This window comes from Empidonax traillii, unplaced genomic scaffold (genome assembly GCF_003031625.1).
Source record: "Empidonax traillii isolate 1590-97213 ecotype Southwest subspecies unplaced genomic scaffold, ASM303162v1 scaffold155:size2260171, whole genome shotgun sequence".
NCBI classification, from domain to species: Eukaryota; Metazoa; Chordata; class Aves; order Passeriformes; family Tyrannidae; genus Empidonax; species Empidonax traillii.
This window is the reverse complement of record NW_020955348.1, coordinates 1704278-1725664: the sequence shown is the minus strand read 5'-3', so window position 1 is coordinate 1725664 and position 21387 is coordinate 1704278. Positions and strand designations below refer to the sequence as shown.

Genomic DNA, 21387 nt, shown 5'->3' with positions numbered 1-21387 from the left:
AAAACAGTTACTCAAACAGAAGGAATTTTTATGTTCTTACAAACCGTTAGACCTATAGCACATGCAAATATTGAGAGTATGTAAGTCCTACTACAATTATCACCAGTCTACTCACCAATGTGTCAGCCTTTCCTAGTATCTTCATACCCTGAATTTACTAGAAGCATAACAATGGTATATGGAAAATTACTACATGACTTTGCTTTTAAAGAACCTGAGTGTTCCAGAGTAATAATTCTCTGGAAGAAGAACAGATAGTACCTCATTTCATACTCTTAGACATTATTACCAAATTCAAACTGGAGCTACCATTCAAACCTTGATTTTATAGTCAGGTCATGAGGAGTATAATATTGTCTGGAAGAGACAACGCTTCAGTGATCAGAGAGATTCCTATATGGGTGTATATGTATAAAATGGACTCTGTAAAGTCCTCTGTAAAAAAGTTCTCTGTAGGAATAGTCAGTCTCTCAATATGAGGATAAGGGGAGGTGCTGAATTTCTAAATAAATAACAGAAAGCAAAACTAGAAAAATAGAGATATATAGATAAATAAAGTAAATAAATACAGTCAACATCGGGGAAAAAAATTAAATACTAGGAGATCTGAATATCTTACAAAAATCACTATAGGGCAAGTTCTGGATTAGGCTTCTAGACACCACGATTCAATAAAGCAACAGTTGTCAAACTGGTAGCAGACCTGTCAGCTATTTCCTGTCCACTGCTGTCCATTATGGGAATAAGTTTACCAGATTACTAAATCTGTGTGAAAAATGCTCTAAATACGAAACTCTAGTGGAGATCTATCCCTCCCTCCCCCCCAGCCCCAATCCCCCCCACTTTGTTATTTACATTAAAATAATGCCCAGAGGCTGTAAACAGGATTGGAACCCAGAAACAAGTTTTGACAGATGTTTGCATAGTGGTGTCTAAGCTTGCTTAATAAAATGAACATGTCTGTATACACACACACAAATAAAAACACACAAATACAAATCACTCTTGCTTACTACACATACAAACATACAGACCTTATTTACATACTCAAACCCATGGTTTTACACTTTCAGGATCATAAATACTACATAAATTTGTATCATATACAATGCAATGATCTCTTGGTCCATGGGTGGGCTGAGTAGACACTTGTTTAATGTAAAAAACCAACCTAATAGATAATCACTTGAGATGTAGAATTTTCGTAGGCAAACTCTATAATACTCACAGAAATATATTTTAGCATTAATAATTTTTCTCACATTTCTCCATTTTATAAATTCATAATATACAAAGAAAAAAAACCAAGTTATACGTATTTGTTCTTTATCTGAACTGTATTTCTAACATGGGATAAAGTAGACATATTTTTCTTCTACTTTCTCATTTCTGAGCTACTGCAGCAAATAATTGATCAAGACCAAGGTAAAAATCCTTTAAGTGGGATTTTTCCTTATGCTTCATGTTCAAAGACATGAGGACATGGTTTCACAGCAGCTCTGTTAACTAGGCAAGCAAGAATGCTCTTCATCTCTGTCCAGAATGACAGAGTATTATGTTATGCTGTGGCTATCAAATCCATGGATATTCTTAGCCTGGCCACACAGCTCACTCTGTAGATCACTTTGCACCTTGTGACAATTCAAATTTTATATCTATGTCTGCAAATTGAAGCAGGGGGGAAGGCAGAAAGATAGATCTGTAATACATCTTGTTTACATTGTGGGACCTCTGTTAATTAGGTTTTCCTCAATCATCATTCTTTAATTGGTACTTTTATAATATCAGGAAGAGTCACCTAATGTTTAGGTGATGCTGCATCAAAAAGCCACTGATAATCCACAGCCCTGTGCCATTTGGGCAGCATATATTGAAAACAGAATTATTTCTGGGTTTTAAAACAAAGACGAAGCAATGAAGCATTTACAGTGTCAGAAATAAAAATAAAAATGGGGGAAGAAAAGAAGCAGAAAAAGTGGTACAAGCTATTCCTGAATAGAGAATGTTGCCCAGTCAAACGGAAGACAGAAAAATAAGAGAGGACCATACCACAGGGAAGACTGAGAGCCCAAATGACTCTGAAACACAGTGAAGAAAGCAAAGAAAGGGACAGCCCAGAAGCATTTTTCTTCATCTATCTGTAATTTTCACACGTGTCATAAGTAAATGGCACATGTTTAAGAAATTCCTCAGTGCAGCCCATGAGGCCACAATTATAAGAGCCATACCATGGAATCAACTACACTGCCAGCAGTGAGCAGATCTGGAGACAGAATGCACAGCTACTGGAGATACCAAGGAAATTCAGAGCTCGATGTAACGTCGTGTATGACATACCAGAAATGCATTCAAGAGGCCAGATTTAGTAGAGGGGGCCTGGGAGCTTTTTCTTTCAGTGGAGCTGAGGAGGACATGAACGTGTAGTGCTGTGTTGTGCCTTGCCATCAGTGATGAGAAAAATTGGGGTAAGACACCAACTGTTGTTATTCCATAGGTTCCTGGACAGAATATTCACAGCTGTTAAAAAAACCCTGCATACATTCCTTTTCTGTTGAAAGATTTTCAGAGTTATAATACACCTCAGGCTTCCATAAGCTTTCTGTAGGGTTTTTGTTTTGGGGTGTCTTGGTTGCACAAGGACTAAGAAAATAAATGTAAAACACCTTAAGATCTGTTTCCTCCTTTCTGTCTCTGATTCTTTTCAAAGTTGGGGTTTTTTTCTAGTCCTGTAATATTTGTCTCATTCTCCTTTTCCACCCTGAAGAGACATATCTACTGCAAGAGCTTACCTGTTAATATCTTCAGTCACTACTTAAAAAAAAGACCCTACAGAATTCAAAACAATATGGTTCAACTAGGTACTAATGCATTTATTTATGCATTCCTTCATTCTTTTCAAGCAAAATCTGATTTGGCCCTACATCTTATGCCTCTTATAGATAAAGAGGGCACTATAAAAAAAAAAAAATGGTGCATGTTCAGGCATAAGCCAAATGCAGCTTGGTGAATGTGACAACAGTTCTTATTTACACATAAGTAAATCAAGGCTGTATTTGCTCCATACACTTTTAAGGGTTTTCTGACATGAGTTTTTTCTGACTTAAATGAGTTAAATTGCTCCTGTTAAATGTTCAGGTAAGATGAGAAACATTCTCTCTTTAATTCTATTTTATGCTGAATTACATTAACTTACTGACTTTGATGGCTGTACTTCTGTTATTCAATATAAATATTTTTAGGTATTCATACTCAACCTGTTTTCTAAATAAATTTATCTAGCACTTCACTTTTATTCAACAGAAGTACTAGTGATTATAAGCTCATAAAGTAGCCAATAGAACTGTTTGTCTGAAAATCTACATATCTTTAAAAGACGAAGAAAAAATGAGGGCAGGAAGGAACATTTTCTGGTTATCTAGAACTGGATATATTTAAACTCAAGGGTTGTTTAATAGGTTTTCAGGTTTTGATTTACTTCACATTGAAGGGATTCTGTCCCACATCAAAGAAAAAAAAAAAGCGCCTTAAAAACCAAAAAAACACACCCAACCTTTGGCTGAACACATAATTTTCAATTTAGGAGCAGGTGACAGTAAGATATCTCCCAAGGGCAGGGTATTTAGACTTTTACGGAACTAAAGGACCCTGTTATGATGAAAGCCGGACATTCCTCAGTGCTGGGATCTAATCAAAACATCAGAGTTTTACTGAATTTTGGGACTGTCAATTTAAGAGTTTTACAAGAACCATTTAACATTTATCATCACTTTCTACAAATTATTTTCAGACGGAGGAAATAGTAACATAAAGCAAACAATCCTTGCTTACAGTAAAAAAAAAATAAGAATGCACAAACTTCTTAAGATGGATGCACGTTCAGAATGATGCCTCTCTGCAATAACCTGTCAGCAATAATGGGTTCCCATAAACAGGAAATTATATTATAAAAATAGGAACAGATTATTATCGTCTCTGATGACAGAAACTACATACTTTCTTTTTCCTGATTATGCTCGGTGCAAAGTCCATCAGGTCGAGCACTTTCACAGACCAAACAACAGGAAATTGTAAGGTCAGAAGAGAACAGTGAAAGTTCCTGTAACACAACTGTTACAGAAGTTGTGTGCCACTGGAGATCAGCAGCAACAGGCGGAAGAGGCAGGAGCAAATGATGTAAGCTGGGAAAGAGAGCTTTTAAGGCTGGAAAAAAGAGAGTTTGAAGGGCCTGCAGGTTACTAATGAGGAAAGAAGGGAAAAGGGGCTGGAGATAGGCTGGTAAATATATCAAATGAACCTGAAAGCCTGGAAGGAATATTGCAGCTGGAAAAGGCTGTAAAAAGAAAGGAGATCACAGCAGAAATAACACATAAGAGGATGAAGAACCACTAGAGGCTCTAAGAAAGGAGACATTGAAATGCTGGATGCAAAATATTAAAAGAGCAAATCTGGGAAAATGAGGATAAGTGCTTCCTTGAATTAGGAAGCCAAAGTTGAATTTGAGGCATATCCACGCAAGTGTTGAGATATTAGCAACCAGAATCTTGCAATATTTCTCATTTAGATAATTTCTATTAATGACATGAGGGGACATTTTCTTTGATGGGAGTGGTTGACAGAAGACAAGCTCTAGCTGTTCAAGAAGCAAGCTGAAAGACAAATTTGGGGAGATACCACGATTCAGAATTTATTGGATGTCAGGACTATAGAAATTATGAAGAGGACAATAGAAACCGATATTCTTGTTTATCCTATAATGCCCAGAACAGGAGGCTTCTATACTTTAGAACTAGGCCTTACAAATCTTACAGGTGCTAAATGGCATGAAAATTATTTAAAACAGACAGATCAGTTTTAGGAACAAATGCTAATTTTTAAATATGCCTTTAACTGCCTATACAAATCATTGCTACAAGAGAAACTGCCCTCGTCTGTTTTGCAAAACACTGTTTCCAGAAGTGAAGCTTACTCTTGTTGAAACACAATTAAATATTTGTGTTCAGATGATGAATTCATTTGCTTGTTCTAAACATTCATTATTTTGGATTCTGCATCTATAAGAAAAACAAATTTGCACAAAGGTTTATCACTGTGCCATTTCATTAGTGCACAGAAAACTGAGACTGTTGGAAATGTGCAACTGTGCCTTGTGCAACAAAAGCCTATTTATAAATTATGACTCTATACACAATATGCCTTGGGGATTGTTCCTGTTCTAATCAAATACTTTTGCAAATTTGTTGCCAAGAACTGATAAAGTATTTACCTGTAATAGTTAGGTGAAAAAAAAATGATACTATCAGGTCAAAGATATTTTCACGTATACTTTGGATGTTTTATTCACTCACTAGCCAGCTTCTAAAGGTTCCACGAAAAATTAAATCACATAGCTTAAATATTTGTCTGCAAATAACACTGGTTAAATAACCCTGCAACATCTGGTTTCCTTTTCTGTTTGCCATTTGAGCGCTTTTTTCTGAGTATAATTAATCCTTATAAAATGGGAATAAAGCAAGTTATTGTCTTCTGGAAACTGATGAAGTACATTACAACTACAGACAAAGGGACTGTACTTCATTTTGCACAGCAGAGTTAAGATGCCCACAAAGGGGAAAAAAAAAAAGTTTATGTTCATATGAAAATGGTACTTGGAGCTCAGAGGCCTAGATACACTTAACAAATTTAGTAAATTGAAGTACTTAGAGTAACCACATAGCTGAGGGGGAAAATTTCAGATGGACAGTTTGAAGAGGTGGAAAATAAAAGCACAGAGAGACATGACAGGACAGTTTCTGTCTGTCTTGATTTTCCAGGGCTCTGTGCCAACACAGACTGAATTACTGGGCCAGTACAGATAATCAAAGTGAGGAAAAAGAACCAGTGTGTGAATGGTGTTTCTGTGGGAGCTGTGGCAACATACACAAGTATTTGCATGTTCATGGCAGTATTGATCTAAGACCCAAAAAAGGTTTTGTCCTCCCTGTATCTGTCAGTCTGCACAGGAGAACAAAGCCACAATCCTAAGAAATCATCTTTGAATTGAGGATTCATTACTGTAACGCTTCAACCACCAGAGCTTGAAAGGGCAGCTCCAAACCAAGTTATTTAAAAAACCCCAAAAAAGTCTTTATTATGCTAATTATAGGGGGCAAAACTAACATAACCCAATCTTTCTTTTAGAAATCAATAAAGCTTTTGCCATTGATTTCCATGAGCACAGATTTAACATAAAAAGGTCAACAGCCACTGAATCTTGTTGAAAATACTCTTCTACTCTCCTGTTTCTGTCACCTAAAAAAAAACCCAAGAAAAAAGAGAAGCAATACTAAATTTAGATAAATTTAGTCTCTACCACTGGTCCAGTTCATGTACTTGGTCTACACCTAAAAATCAATTAAAATACAGGGTGCATTTTTTTTCTAAATCAATTCTATGACCTCATCAAAATCAACAAAGGAGATTCATTTTGACTGGTGAATTAATGTATCCATAATGCATAATATTATCTACTTTTCATTTCTGTTTTGAGGTTTGATCTGATTTTGTCTTGAAAATGCAAAGTGTTATATTTAAAACTTTCTTTGTTCATAGAAGACACCTTTTATAATCAAAGTTTATTTTACATTTCAACAAGGTATTACCCACAAAATGATTCAGACTTTACTGAAGAGGTTGGTCCAGCCCCTCAGCTACCTATACAAGCTACAGCTTGAACCGCAGACTCCAAAATATAAGCAAGAGCTTGTCTTTTCTCAAGACAGCCAAAGCAGGACTGTGCCTTAGGATGCAACCTTCAGTATCCCTCAGCATTTTAGAGCATACAATATGCATGAAAAAAGAGTGTGGGATTCACAGTCATAACGTTGTAAAGCACAAATGTCCACTATCCACTGTATTCAGTTTGACAGAACTTTATTTTTACAACCCTCTTAAGAATAGGATATAGAACTGCTGCATACCTAGACATGGATTGAACTTTGCTTGCATGGATCAAATTAAAACCATGAATTTGCATTACCAGTTTGGCCAAAATTATTTAAGTACTCCAAGTATGCCACATTACACCGTTTCCAAAACTCAGTGTGCTGAAGGAAACCTTCCTGGTGAAAATATCAGTTGTGTACTTTTCAATATGCTTCAAATTTCTGCATTTTTCTGCATCAATTTGTTATGGAACTATCTTTCATATTATCCCTGCTTTTATTTTGTTTGGTGTTTGTTTTTAAGTAGAGTCATAAATGCATTTCCATTTCATGCTATTCCCCGTTAGGAATAAAATAACGGTACTTCCAAGAAAGAAAATTACCAGGGAATCTGTTCTGCGTTTATAGGCAGGAGTGAGGCACTTTGAATGGAGAAGAAGAATTAAATTAGCCCCAGATATACGGGCTGAATACTAGCCATGTGTTTTTGAAGTGAGTATCTGCAAACCCTTTCCTATAGATCCTTTATAGTCTGAACTTTATAACAATATAGGTATAATCTGGTAAAAAGTTTGCTGCGCTACAGCAAGCACCAAGCACTTTTTTTTTTCCTCTTCCAAAGGGATCACTGATCTTTGAATAAAATATTCTTACCTTCCCCCACAGCCACCAGTTTAGAAGGAAAGCATATTCCATGTTTAAGATTCTATATTTACTTAGTTTAAATATTTATGGGTGAGATGTATATACAGTATTGAATAAAACAGAAACCAGATTCATTCCTTAATGAGTGAGAAAGACTAGACTTCATATGGGGCAAAAAGTAATGTCAGAAATTGTCACTACTTCTTTCAAGTCAGCAGCCACAAGAAATGTTGTCTTCTCAACTACTGTACAGAATAACAAAACCAAAAGGAAGTGTTATTAGTTTTTCTTCTATATTATCAGATTTTTATGACAAAGGTTAGAATGTTCAAAAATGTGTTTAAATTTATTCAGCTGTTCTCATAGTTTCATGTTTCACTGGGCTGCTACACTGCATTATGTTCCCATATGACTGGATTAAAGCTATCTAAAAGGCTGGTGAAGTTATTAGTTCAGCATCTGAATATTTGTTCAGAACCTTCTTCAGCAAGTACTGACAAGCTGCAAAAGTCATATTGAATTTAGTTGACTTTTTTGTTTGGTAGGTGTTTTCTGTGTTTGTTTGTTTTGTTTTTTTTTTTTTAAACAGGTCATCAGTGGTATTTAACAGATCAGCACTCCTAAAGACTGCTCTTCATCCAAAGACACATATACTAAAAATGGTGTTTAACCCAGTTGTAGGGAGAGTGGACAGCCCAAGGGAGAGGTAATGGGATACAGAGACTTTAACCTTTAGGTCATCAATTTAAATTCAGCTCAAGTTGATCATGACCAACATTCCCACATGATGAATGTTTGTTAGCCTGGGTAAAGAAATAGACACAATAAATATTGGTGGACACATTACCAAGGTAACTGATCCCTTTTGGTAATCCCAGAAGAATACCTACACTCTGACAGGCCACAAAACAATCCTGATTCCTCTAGTTTCATGGAATCCATCACTCACTGCATACTACAAAACAATGTCCCAATCACTTGCAACAGGTTTTGGAATATTTTTTTCAGTAAGTGGACATTTCAACTAGAAGCATCTTCCACAGTGATCACCACTGAGTTCAGTTTGTCATAATAAAGTACAGTGTGCAAAAGCACAGAGAGAAGACTGCATTGAAAAAGGCCATTCCATTCATTGCTGTTATATCCCCAGTACTGCTTCTAGGCAGATTTGGTTGAACTGTTAAAAGTATGGATATAGGAAAAACAGAAAAACCTGAGATAGCTGACAGGAATAACCCAGAGGCATGGAAAGACAGTTCTATATGGAGTCTGAGCTTGAGATTTGGTTTAGAGTCCAGATTAACAAATGTTGCCTGGTATGAATATATAAAATAATGATTATTACAGGCATTTCTTCAGAGCCTGGGGGTTACAAATAAAGCTAAGCACAAAGGTTTTTTCCTAGCCTATAAGAATTCTGAAGATTTCAGAAAGGTCTTGTTAGTATTAGGACAAATCCTTTCACAATTTTCACAAAAGGAGAGATACCCAACCTATTACAGACAATAGTCCAGTGGTAAAGACAGTTGCCTTGGATGCATTAGATATTCAGTTGGATTTAAGTCTCTATTCAGCTGGATTCAGAAAAGGAAATTGAACCAAAGTCGCATGTCTTAAAGGATAATGCCCTAACTATTAGGCTCTGGGTATTGTAATGCAGATTTCTCTCAAGGTTTCTTGTTGAGCAGTCCCATTTCCAATAAATTAGTTATTTGCGATTTGAAATTAAAGTTTTCTAAAAGAAATTTCTTTAAACTACCCTTGACATGAGGAAGGTTTGATAAAGCAAGAATTTCTATCAAAAACTCTGTTAGCTTGAAAAATTCTCTATTAGCTTCAGTACTTCCAAGAGCAAATGTAAAAATAATGCAGACCTTTGTAAACAAGTTTTTTCTTTCATCTAAAAGAGGAGACAGTAAGACCATGCCATGCGATCTTTTCCTATTCAAGATATCAAATGATCTGAGGCTGGGGAATCATTGCTACTAATCATCCATCAGTGAACCTCTTCTATAAAAAAAAAATAACAAACTATATCATAAAATTTAACATGTTTTAAAATTGATGGAGGGAAAACACAACAGCATTCATACTATTATTTTTCCCTAACTGACAATGAAGTTGACAATTTTTATAGCTGGGAGGATAAGGCCTTTAACTAACACATGAGTCATATTTACTGTGATTTACTTTTACCCTTCCAATCTGTAATCTTGAAAACATGCTGTTCCCCAATGAAATAGGAATTTTCATGTGATTTGAACTACAAGTCTGCTATAGCTGGTCTCATGTTTGACTATTATCTAACTCCATCAAGATGCCTATCGATCACAACTTTTAATTACTGTAACTGCCTTATGCAGAGCTTCCCAAATTGCACTGATTCAAATCTGCTAGAATCACATAATATGGTTTATCCATAGTTATACAGAATTTATTCATTTTTGGAGATCTTTACTCACCTCCCAAGTTTACCACTCTATCAACTCACAGTTTGCTGTAGAAACATTTGTGTTCTCCACTATCCTACTCAGTTTTCCCATTCCGGTTTCCATTCAGTAAATGAAAATTTACTGAATTTACCATCCTTCTCTGCCATTATGTGGGTTATTACAGTAGCTTTCTATCTATTTATCCCAAATTAATAACACTGGTCTCTAAGAACTTGCTTTAACATATTAAGAAACACTTTAAAGCAATAAATTCAATGCTGTGCTAAGCAGTTCCCTACACCAGTAGGTGCCCATGCACACAGAATCATTAACATGATGCTGACTTAAAATCCTGACCAACTTAACTTCTGTTTACTGTGGAAGGAGAGATAATGTTAAATTGTGCAAATGGTAGCCCTTCTAAAGCCAGATTATGAGACAGGGAATGTGCATGGACACATAAATGGTGCCAAATGAACTGCACCTAAACCCACTCCATGAACAACTACGACACAGACTGTATCCTTCTACTTCTGAGTGCTCTCCTACTATATATAAACTTTCATTGCAATGACACGAAAGAAGCAGAAAAAGACTTGTCTTTAAAACCAGGAGCCTGTCACAGATAAAAGTTTCTATTCCCACCTCCACCACTCCAGTTTACCATATTACAAAGCAGCAATAGTTGACATTTGGATACCAAACTAGGTGATACATCTACTGCCAGAAAAGCAACGTGTAATGAATCACATTATTCCTCCAGTGTTTAAAACAGGTAGAAACAATAATAAAAGAACTGTCAAGGAAATCCACCATTCTAATTTTATGCTGTCTGTAGCTCTTCAGACTAAAAATAATTCACAGATGTCATTTTCAAAATTAGCATTTCTATTAAAAAGAAAACCAGACTCATCCTAGTTGATCTCAGACATTCACTTACTCACCAGAATATTCCACTGAGGCAGATAATTGCATTTGCATGAATAAGGACCTGCACTGCAGGACTTCATAAAAAACATACATGCGGCAAAAAAAAAAAAGAAAAAAAAAAAAGACCCTAGGAATTAATCAGAAATTTTGACAAATATTTGTGTTATCATTGCAATGCAGTTAATTTAGTTAACTATTCCTGAGATCAGATCTAATACACACTGCTCTACAGAATCACCTGAATAGCGTTAACCCATTTAAAGCAATTTCACTTTTTAAAGCTTCAAAACACACTGTGTTTGTCTATGGTTCATAACTGTCAATGCACTTTTGAACCACAAATTCTTCCCGTCATCTTGTTTAATTACAACACATTCTTTAAAACTGAACTTATGTTTGAAAAACAGGTTCATAAAAATCTCTCAGTTCTACATTCAAAGGAGCTGTTAAATTAAAATAAACTAATTACAAGCCTAAAAGCGTGGGAATTCAAAATGGGTCATGACGAAAATTTAGGCATGTCTAGCTAAAATGGTGATCCTGAGGGCCCTTACCTCATCCTGGAGATGTCTATTCTGTAAAGACAATACAATTTTTGATGGCAAGATGGGCCAGACCCAGCAGCTGCATCTATGTGATGGCCAGAGTTTACTGGCCCAGCCAGGGCAGAGCATCTTACTGCTCAGCTTATGTTTAAGCCTGACAGGGAGCTAGAAATTAAACCTACCCCTGCACAGATGATCTGAGGAGTTTGATCCACCAAGTGCTCTCAAAGCCAGGCTAAGCCAGCCTAATAAACACCAACCATGTGGGTTTCCCACAGAATTCTTCAGGTGCTATTTCTTTCTAAAATGGTACATGAACAGTTATTCCCAGTGTAGCAGCAGCAACACTCCTCCCAGCCACAAATCCCAGGTCCCCCTCCTTATTTGGTCTAGGACTCAGAACAATGTCTTTTGGCAGAATGTTCCAGTCAGTTGGCTACAGGCTGTGGTAAATGCTGGGACAAAGGTAGGGATATATTAACATTCTCCTACTGAAGCTCTATCATTGTACAGAAAATAATTCAAGATTCAGTGGGCCAGAGAAAGAACACAAGAGGGAGCAAGAGTCTGTAGCCTAGTGATCTGGGGACTCAGCTGGGAAAAGGAGTCCTGGGTTCTGGCCTTTGCTCCATAGAAGGTTCACGCAATTTATCTAACAGCCTTTCCATAATGTAAGTCTTGGCTTGAATCTGGCCACGTTTTTCTTCCTGATCCAATTCTATAAATAACATTTTGTATAATCATATTTATCAATTTGAATATTGCAAACATCAACCTATCTATTGCACGCTTGTAATGCTAAATTTTAAGTAGAGAACATCAATAAAACTGAAATTGGCCAAAACCTTGAAAGCTTATTTCATATTCATTTTCCTTCATAAGTACATAGAATACAAGAACTTGTGATCAGGTTAAAAATACTATCAAAATGCAAATACATGTTTTTACCTGTGTCAATAGTGGTGCTTTGAATCACTACATTGGAATTAGTTTTTTCATCTTTCTTAGGATGGAGTAAGATCTTCAGAAAGTTACAATAATACTAATAGCCTTCTAACATCTTTATTCTGCTCAGTTTCTGATTCTCACTTAATGGTATTTTCATTTGCTGGTTCTCATTCCCTAGCACAACAGTGCAATGTCATGCAGGCGACTTTAAATCCAAGCAAGGTTACCCTGAAATTCCCACTCCAACAATTTCATGGACATATTTCTGGTTTTGCTAAACATTCTTTTCATAATAGCTTCATTTTGGGCCTAAGCCTACATAACAGGGTCCCTTTAAATAATATTCCATGCCTTGAAACATATTACAAAAACTGTTATATCAAGGCAAGTTATGCAACAGCTCTCTATGGTTTTAGCATATTTACTCTGTCACGCCATATGTGAGACTGCAGCCTCCACAACAAAACCTTTACACACTGAAGTCATTATCTCTGTGAAGTCTGCAACTGGCATTTAAAACTTATTGATGGCCTGGGTATTGGTGGCTCAGTAGGCAGCACTCTTGCCGGAGGCCCAGGAGGTCAGAGGTTCACATTCTGCTCAAAGAACAAGTTGGACATATTCCAGGTTTGTGTGTGGGCTGTGCTAGACTCCTAAAGGGGCAGTCCTTAGGACAGCAAGAGAAACCTTGGGCTTTTGAGGGATATCAAAGTCCTCTTGGAATGGAAGAGGAAGAGTAAGAAGCAAGTTTAACAAGCGAATGAAACCATCTTTGCTGGGGACCTGGATTTAGTTGTGTGCTCAACACAGAATGCTACAACTACAGTACACTGAACAGTTTTAAAGAAGCCATTTTAGTCTCTGTGGCCAGTATACACTCAAGAGAGAGGCACAGACTGCCAGGCATGTTCAGTACTAACTTCCTTAACAGCAGAGTGACTTTGGATTCACACCACAGAACTGTGACAAATACACGTGCAGTTTCAGTAAGTGGGCAGTCTAAACAAAAATGCTTTAACACCGGTAAAACTTCAGAGCATATTATATAATTACTGAAAAAAAAAAATCTTCAGCCAAATATCCAAGTCAATACTAGCAACATACATAGATAATAATATAAATCAAGATTCAACCTGCTCTGGTGTTAAACTTTGATACTTGAATATCCCAGATGTCTCCCTCCTCCTCTTCTTCTTTATAGACAGGTAAAGATGGATCTCTTGAAGGAACTGGGGATCACACTCTAGGCAAAGGTTGGACAGGTGATCAATGTACAGCATGAGATTTTGCCGTGGCTATGTGCCTCCAACAGTGACTGGATCATCTGGTTTAGAAAAACAATTCAAAGTTGTAATATTTTCTAAAGCACTTATTTAGGGAAAAATAAGCACAAGGAAGAAAAAGTTATTTTCATAACATGGCATATATCTGAGAATTTCTTCCCATAATGTTATATTTAATTTTAAAAATTCATTAATTTCTCATTTAACATTTAGTTCGTTAACTTTCAATTCCTCAGAAGTCAGGCTTCAGAGCATTGTACCCCATTTCCATTGGCAGAATATGTTCAATAGTTACTGACGAGATATGAAGTTATTCTTGTAAGTTTCAGTATTTATTTTTTGGCACCTAACACCACTCTACCAAGTGCCAAGGCCAGGCCTGGCCAATAATTTAAAAAGGCTTTGGAGTAAGCCAGTATTTATTAGCCAAATGGGATTCTACTCTCTGGTGCACTTTAGGGGGGTAAGCACAGAGGTTAATGTTTGTTAATGAAGATACATCTCCCAACACTCCCTTCATTGTCAACAGAATGAAAGAGCTTTTGCTGAAGGACCATTCAGTGTTACTTTTTCTTCTAAAATTTAGGAACACCATCTTTTATCTACCTATCTTTTACATTGTGCTTTTTCTTTTTACCATCATGGAAAAACAAATACTACCCTCCTTCACAGAAATATCCATTAGTATAATGGACCTTTAGGTTTAAGTTTGGTGAAACCAATCTGTGTTTAAGCAACAGTGTTTACACACAGTAAAAAGAGATAATGAATTACAAGCATTCTGACATCTTTAGGCTTTCACACAATAGATATATAACCAATGAGCTGCTTAACAAAACCCAAGATATTCATGGCATTATTTCAAGTTCAGAAACAGAGGAACTCATAACATTATCCTGGTGCAGATTTTCAAAGAATTATGAGCACATTTTGTCACTAAAATATGAAAAGCAGTTGTTTCAAGGAACGAAGGATGTACTCTTAACCTGCTACAACAAATTTGTTTGTTTTTTTCTCTTCTTGGTAAGAAAGCAATTAGGGTTTTTTCCAATAAAAATATCCTTCTTCATATATAAACACTCCTGGTAATCATGTAATTACCTTACCCAATCAGATTAAATTGCTGTCAGTTGAGTTCCCACTGTTGATTAACTTTCGTGTACTCTAAACCTAAATGAAGTCTTTGGTAAAGTCACTTAGTCATTTACAAAGGTGTCTCTATGATTCCAAAAAGTGTAACAGCAATATATTATTTACTATAATCATCAAATATCCAAGTTCAAGGATAGATCACAGAGAACCCTTTTTTTTAAAACCCAAAGAAACACAGAATTAAACTATGTTGCTTATTTTTGTGTTTCTTGCCATGACTTCTAAATGTAATAGTAACCTTTGACCCCCCCACATTAAACACCATAATTATGTAATTAAAACTAATTATGCAATTTAACATACATATTTTTGTCCTACAACAGGCAGGTCAATTACCTCACTCATTGACCTTGGAAGCTTTCACAGTTTAAACAAAACAATGAGGCTTTCAATTAATTTTGAAGTACAAACAGAGAAGGAGCAGCAGAACCACAAGTCTTCCCACTGATACTGCATAGATGGATCACTTACAAACCTCTTCATTTTGTATTACATAGAATAAATCCCTTGATAAAAGTTTTTAAACGTCTTTCTTACATGTGCCATCATTAGAAATGTTAACACATTTGTGAACAAATCATATACACATATCCGTTGCTAAACACAAGAAAGGAGGTCACATAGTACATTTTCTTTGTCCCCTTTCATTTCTTCAGTATGGTTTCCTCTGCCTCCTCCCATGCCTTACTACCTCTCTCCCTGTTTCACCTTCACTTTCTGAAGCCTTTTTCTTCTCTCTCCTGTAGCCGTTGTCTTTTCCAGCTTCCACTTGCATCCCTAACCCCATCCATGGGATGGTGTTTCTCATCGCGTCTTGGGCCCAGTGGCTCCTGCTGATGATGATCCAGCACCTTGAGGGAATTTTGGATGACAGAAAGCTAGAGCTGAAGCAAACATGGTATGTGCTCTAAAAAACATTCTGAATTTTCCAGAGTGGGAAGTTTGGTACAAGTGAGAGATACTGTGAAGTTGTTAAAATATGTTTCATCCTGATAATGTCTTTTTTCCCTTTATACACTTAGGGTTATATATATTGCACTGAAGATTTTTTTCAAACTGTACAACAAAGACTCAAGCAGTATTAGAGTGTGTCCAAGGAACTTCTTTCTTTTGTAGAATAAAATTATAATTCAACCACATGTTTTATTTTCAGTAAACTAAGTCCCATTCTCTAAAGAACAATTCTTAAAGCAAGTGTAAGCCTAGAAGCTCTGTGTTAAAAAGGATCATGTTTTGCTATCCCATTTTTTTTCTTCAATTGCTATTTTAGCCACAAATAGATCCAGTAATAGGCTTAGCTGTGAAGTAAAGGGACAGATAACATATATAGATATAGATATAGATATATAGATAGATGTGTGTACATATTTTTGTATACATATATATCTATACACCAATCAAGCTTTAAGTTGTTTTCTCTAACCTTGTTTTACATGGGGATCAGAAAATAGCTACTGGAAAAATACATATGCAAATTTTTGCTGACTTCATGAAAGTATGGCAAAAATACCTACAGTGCACTTTGTGCTTTGGTGTCATTTCTAACACCATTTTTGGAGTCCTTTCAGTTCTCTGCTTTAATTAGGCCTGACTTGCACAAGGAGCTTGAAAAGATTTCAGTAAACCCTTGACATAATGGAAGCAAGGAGCACTGAACTTTGAATGAGGAGTTACAACAGGAAAGAAACAACTTCAGGTGGTAGCAGGCCTTACTGCAACATTAAACCTCAAATTGGATCTGATTTATACAAAGTGAGCCAATATATTGAAATAGTGCCCCAAACTTCTGGACAAAAGTTTGAAGGAAAATAATTTAGTGCATGTGTAGAAATTCTGTCCAAGAGAGCGGAGGAGATTATTCCTTATATTCTCATTTAACAAAAAGGTTCCTTCTGTTTTGAACGGAACATTAAAATTCTAATTCAGCTCATAGAGCATCCCAAACAGAGCAGCAAAAGAATCTGTGAAGGAGCCCAAATATGGTGCTATTGAAACAGAGTGGATTAGAGGAATTGGGATAGAATCCTACAAGTGGCTAAATAGCAGCAGGAGGTCAGCTTCACAAACAGCAGGATGCTGTTCTTGCCAGACGTGAGTGACATAATACAGGCAAAACAATCAAGATTTCAGCTGATAAATGTATGCCTTAGGAAAAGGCCTTGCTGGAGAAATCTCATAAGCAACACACATTTAGGTAAATTCTATAGGCCTAATTTACACTGAAGACCATTTTGTCTTACACGAACATGTCACGTTAATCATGTAGAACAGAATTATTTCTAACATTAAGACAATAATTTTAAGAGCCTAAATGCAGAAAATACAGTAGAATTTGCTTAATGATTCAGGAAACAGAAAAAGCAAAGATCTTTCATAGTTTGACACAGCTTCAATTCTGTCTTGAGCAATTCAGTGTATATTACATTAAATATACATAAAAATATTAGCTCCACATATCCAGGATACCCAGAATGAGTAACAGAATCCATGAACCCCACTGGTTACTCAAAAATTCCATATAGCAGGAGTATTAGACAAGTTTTAAGGTTGTGAAAGGAACAGTTGCATTTGTAAAGAGACATACTGAGATATTAAAGTAAGATGCTCAATATATCATTTTGATTTTTAAATTCAATGGGATTTTATTAAATCTGACTTTAATTCTTAACATCTATTTTTCGCTCTTACTATTTTCAAAATATCTTTTAAAAGGCTGAGGTTCCGCCTATTTTCCGTCTTATGCTATGAGCAATTAGAAGAAAATGTATTTAATTGCTTTTTAGCTGGGGAAGTGCAAAATATTGTGTGTAAAACATTTATGTCTTCCCCATATTCTTCTCTGTCCTCCACAAAATATCCTTTTGGACTAAACATACTTTAGTAAGTTCAAAATAAATTATAATGTTGAGGTCTGATTTCAGCCTGAAACAGAGGTCACACTTCCCCTAGACTCTCAGAACATTATGAAATAAGAATGGCTGAGTGGTGCAGTGACTGCTGGAGGCCTGAGAGAGCTAGAGAACACTGGAGCACACCTCAGGTCCCGTCACACAGTACCCCTTCTCCTGTGGTGGGACGGTCTCCAGCTTAAGCAACCTCCACAGCACAGATTTTATCCATTGCAAATTGTATCTCAGCATTTAACATGGCCCCTGATGGATTTCCCACCCCCTCCCCCCCCCCACGAATTCATCAATTTTTTTTTTTTTTTAAACCAGGAAAAACTTTGGCACGTAGCTAGAAGTTCCATAGGATAATTGCAGTTTACAGGAAGAAATACCCCATCCTTCTTCCACCCCCCAAAGGTTGGGTTTTTTATACTTCTTGGCAGCTAATTTTATCTGATACTCCGACTAATCACAACATGAAGAATAGTAAGTAGCTGTTTGGAATTCACTTTGTCATCAGGGATGGCTTTATACTTTCTGGAACCTCACAGGCATTTGTTTATACTTCATCACTTCTCCAGATATCAACTATCCAGCTGACTGTTTTCATTCAGAAATCAGTTTAAAAGGCAGTTGTGCCTTCCAGAACATGAGTTACAGAGATTAAGGAAGCAGGACAGAGAAAAGACAAATCAGAATCCCAAAGGCACAGAGTTCCCCTGCCATGGCTTGGGCAACCACATAAGAACATTTGCAGCAGACACCCAGGCACACAGTATTCCCTCACCTTTCTCCAGGCATGACCAGAAGCTCACCTTTAATCTCACCACAGAGCGGACATTTCACGTCACACAACCATGACAGATGATGTCTGCATTTTGACAATTTGATGGACATGTAAATAGATCTAGGGTCATTTCTGCTGAAGAAAGACCAGATTACAGAGCATCAAGTTCTTGCTATCTAGCTTGCCCATGGATCCTGCAACAAGTTGGCCATCTGTGATCTTAACATTTATGATTTCTGGAGATCTTTCACAAAACAGTATGATCAGAAATTTGGAATGATGGATAGACAGCCCTGGCATTCAGCAGCTCCTGCTCTAGCCCCCTGCTCAGCTGAAAACCAACGAGGCAGTGCTGCTTTTCTATTACCTGCAGCATTGTGCTGTTACTGAAATCTGCAGTCATCTTGTTCTCATCACCACAGGGAGTGTGACTTATTTACATGTACGGATGTGCTGCACATTTATAACATGTTTGGTACAGAGCAGAACAGCTCTGTAAAAGCTGATTAAGACATTGTGCTGAGCTAAAAATTGGATGCTTTGTGAATATCTGTGTTTTGGCCTTTCCCCAAATGTCTTCCCCCTCAACAAGTGAGAGAGGACAGCTGGAGTAGACAAACCTTCTGCACACAAGAGACTTTTTTTCTTTCCTTTTGAAGGTATTACTTGCCTGTTATTGCATTTACATAAAGGATCTTTATTCTTTCCCATATATAGTAAATTGCACTCCTGCATGTGAACATTGTGCAGCCATTTCCCCCCAAATACAAAACAGAGTTATCCTCACTGTCATTCAAGCTTTTTTTTCCCCTCCCATTACAAATAATTGATGCAAATCTATTTTTGTTTGGTCTGGTTTATGCTGACAGCAATTAATTCTAAAGCCTCAGCATAAAGACATACAAGAATCACATATGTTTTTAATCTACATGCAAGTTATCCAATTATTTTAGGTAAACTTTATGATCACAACCATTCTTACCAACTCTGATACGATAGGCTATTTTCTTCTTAATGGCTTAAGACTAATATACACTGCTATGGGGAATATACTCTTCAACATTCCTCATGTTTTACCTCCTGATCTTGAAATAATAATATAGTCAATGAGCACATTTTGTTTATACTTGTTAGTAAAAAGACACTAAAAGCATGCTGGGAAATAATATTCCATGCCTTAGGACTCAAAAAAGTTCTCTTTATAAATAGAGCTTGTGTAAATCACAGACAAAGTTGACAAATTTCATGGATTAGTCATGGTGAAAATATCAGATTTCATGGTTTAAAACAGATTAATAGGAAAATCATATTAGAATCCTGATTACCTAAATTCTGCATCTTGCTGAAGAATGAAATTAAAAATACTGATAATTCCAGAGTCCATTCACTTAAATACACTTGCACTGAGTCACATACAGAGGGTAAATATTCCTCATCAACCAAGTGCCTGGTAAAACCTCTGAAATCTATATTTAGCTACATTAGAATGAGAATATCACAAGTTGTAGAGATCATAGTATATTGAAGCTATTTCAATGCATTATTCCATCAAATTATGCTAGTGTGACATTATTTTGTCACCTTATAGGAAAAAAAATAACTAAAGGAAGAAACTTCTTTGAAATTAAAGCTGCTGTTTTCACAACTACTTATATTTAGTGCACCTAATTAAAAATTAGGGAAATTATCTCCTAAAGAAGTTTCTCTTCAACAGAATATCTCGTTATCCTCGTAAAAATCTAAAAAATCATATCGGTGAAAAACAACATTTGGAGTTAAGAGAAACTATCAGTTTTCACGTAAAACTTCATGGCTTTTAAGTTGTTCATCATGATGTAATTTCAAGTGAGGCCTTATTTAAAATCAAGGTTACACATAACCATGTGATTCAAAGAGACTTGTTGACTATATAACGATTTGGCTTGATGCCTACATGTCTTCTACTCAGCTGTACAGACCCCTTGTCATCCCTGCATCCGAAGACAGCCAATTTGTCAGACATTTGCTTTAATTCTTTTGCTTTGTCTTCTTTACAATATCTTTCATATACATCCTGGTCATCAATATCATATATCTGACTGGAGGATGGAAATTCATTTGTGTTTCCGTCTTATTTTCTTTGCATGCAATCCTCCTGGGTCTTATAGGATGTACTTAATAAGAACCACATTACTCTGCTAAAGGAAGTCCTTGAGCAGACTTTGAGAAGCAGTATGGCAAATTAGTTTCAGAACGTGGAAGGTCAGGTTGGAAATAAAAAGCTGCAGTTATCTGCAGTATTTTCTGCAGTTCAGAAAGTAAGAAAAAGAGGTCTGACTTTCAAGGAAGGATTTGTTTGATGTTCTCCCTTTAGGAAGCTGGACCAATTTATGCACAAACAATAAAGTGTTTAACATTAGCTGAAACTAATTAAAATTAGCTTTTAGACAAATTCACTTTTGTAATAAATGAACAATCACACTTATCTTCCAAGTGCTTTAAACATACTTTTTTCCACACATAAAACATTATTTGCAACAAATTCTATACCATTCAAATATTGAAATTTAAATGCGTGTTTGAGTTTGAACATAAATAGCCCTTCAGATGCTTGGAAATGCCAGTTTTATAGCTGTCCTTGCAACCTTAATTCTGCCCCCTGCTGTCTATAAATTATGGCTATTTCTAACTAATGATCACACGTTATTTTTCACTCCAGGATAAATGTTCCTTACAGGGTGCAGTAGCTTGCAATGTTACCAAAGTTTTAAAATGCTGCTTTTCCCAAGCATCTCCCTGAAACTTTCCTGGGCTTCTCTGTGCTGCTCATCACTACATACAGCTCTCCCTAGAACACTAATAAACTGCTCTCAGAATT

General features: G+C 36.3%; 1 protein-coding gene across 9 annotated transcripts in view; it reads right to left on the bottom strand.

Moving 5' to 3' along the window:
* ERC2 (ELKS/RAB6-interacting/CAST family member 2) overlaps positions 1 to 21387 on the bottom strand; it is a 411704-nt gene that overhangs the window by 46292 nt on the left and 344025 nt on the right. For 8 of the 9 annotated variants that reach the window (XR_003571338.1, XR_003571339.1, XR_003571340.1 and 5 more), the window contains one exon: positions 13554 to 13744. The exons of the other annotated variant lie outside the window; for it this stretch is intronic. The gene's annotated coding sequence lies outside the window, so the exon portion shown is untranslated. The remainder of the gene's footprint in view (positions 1 to 13553; positions 13745 to 21387) is intronic. 9 annotated transcript variants of the gene reach the window in all.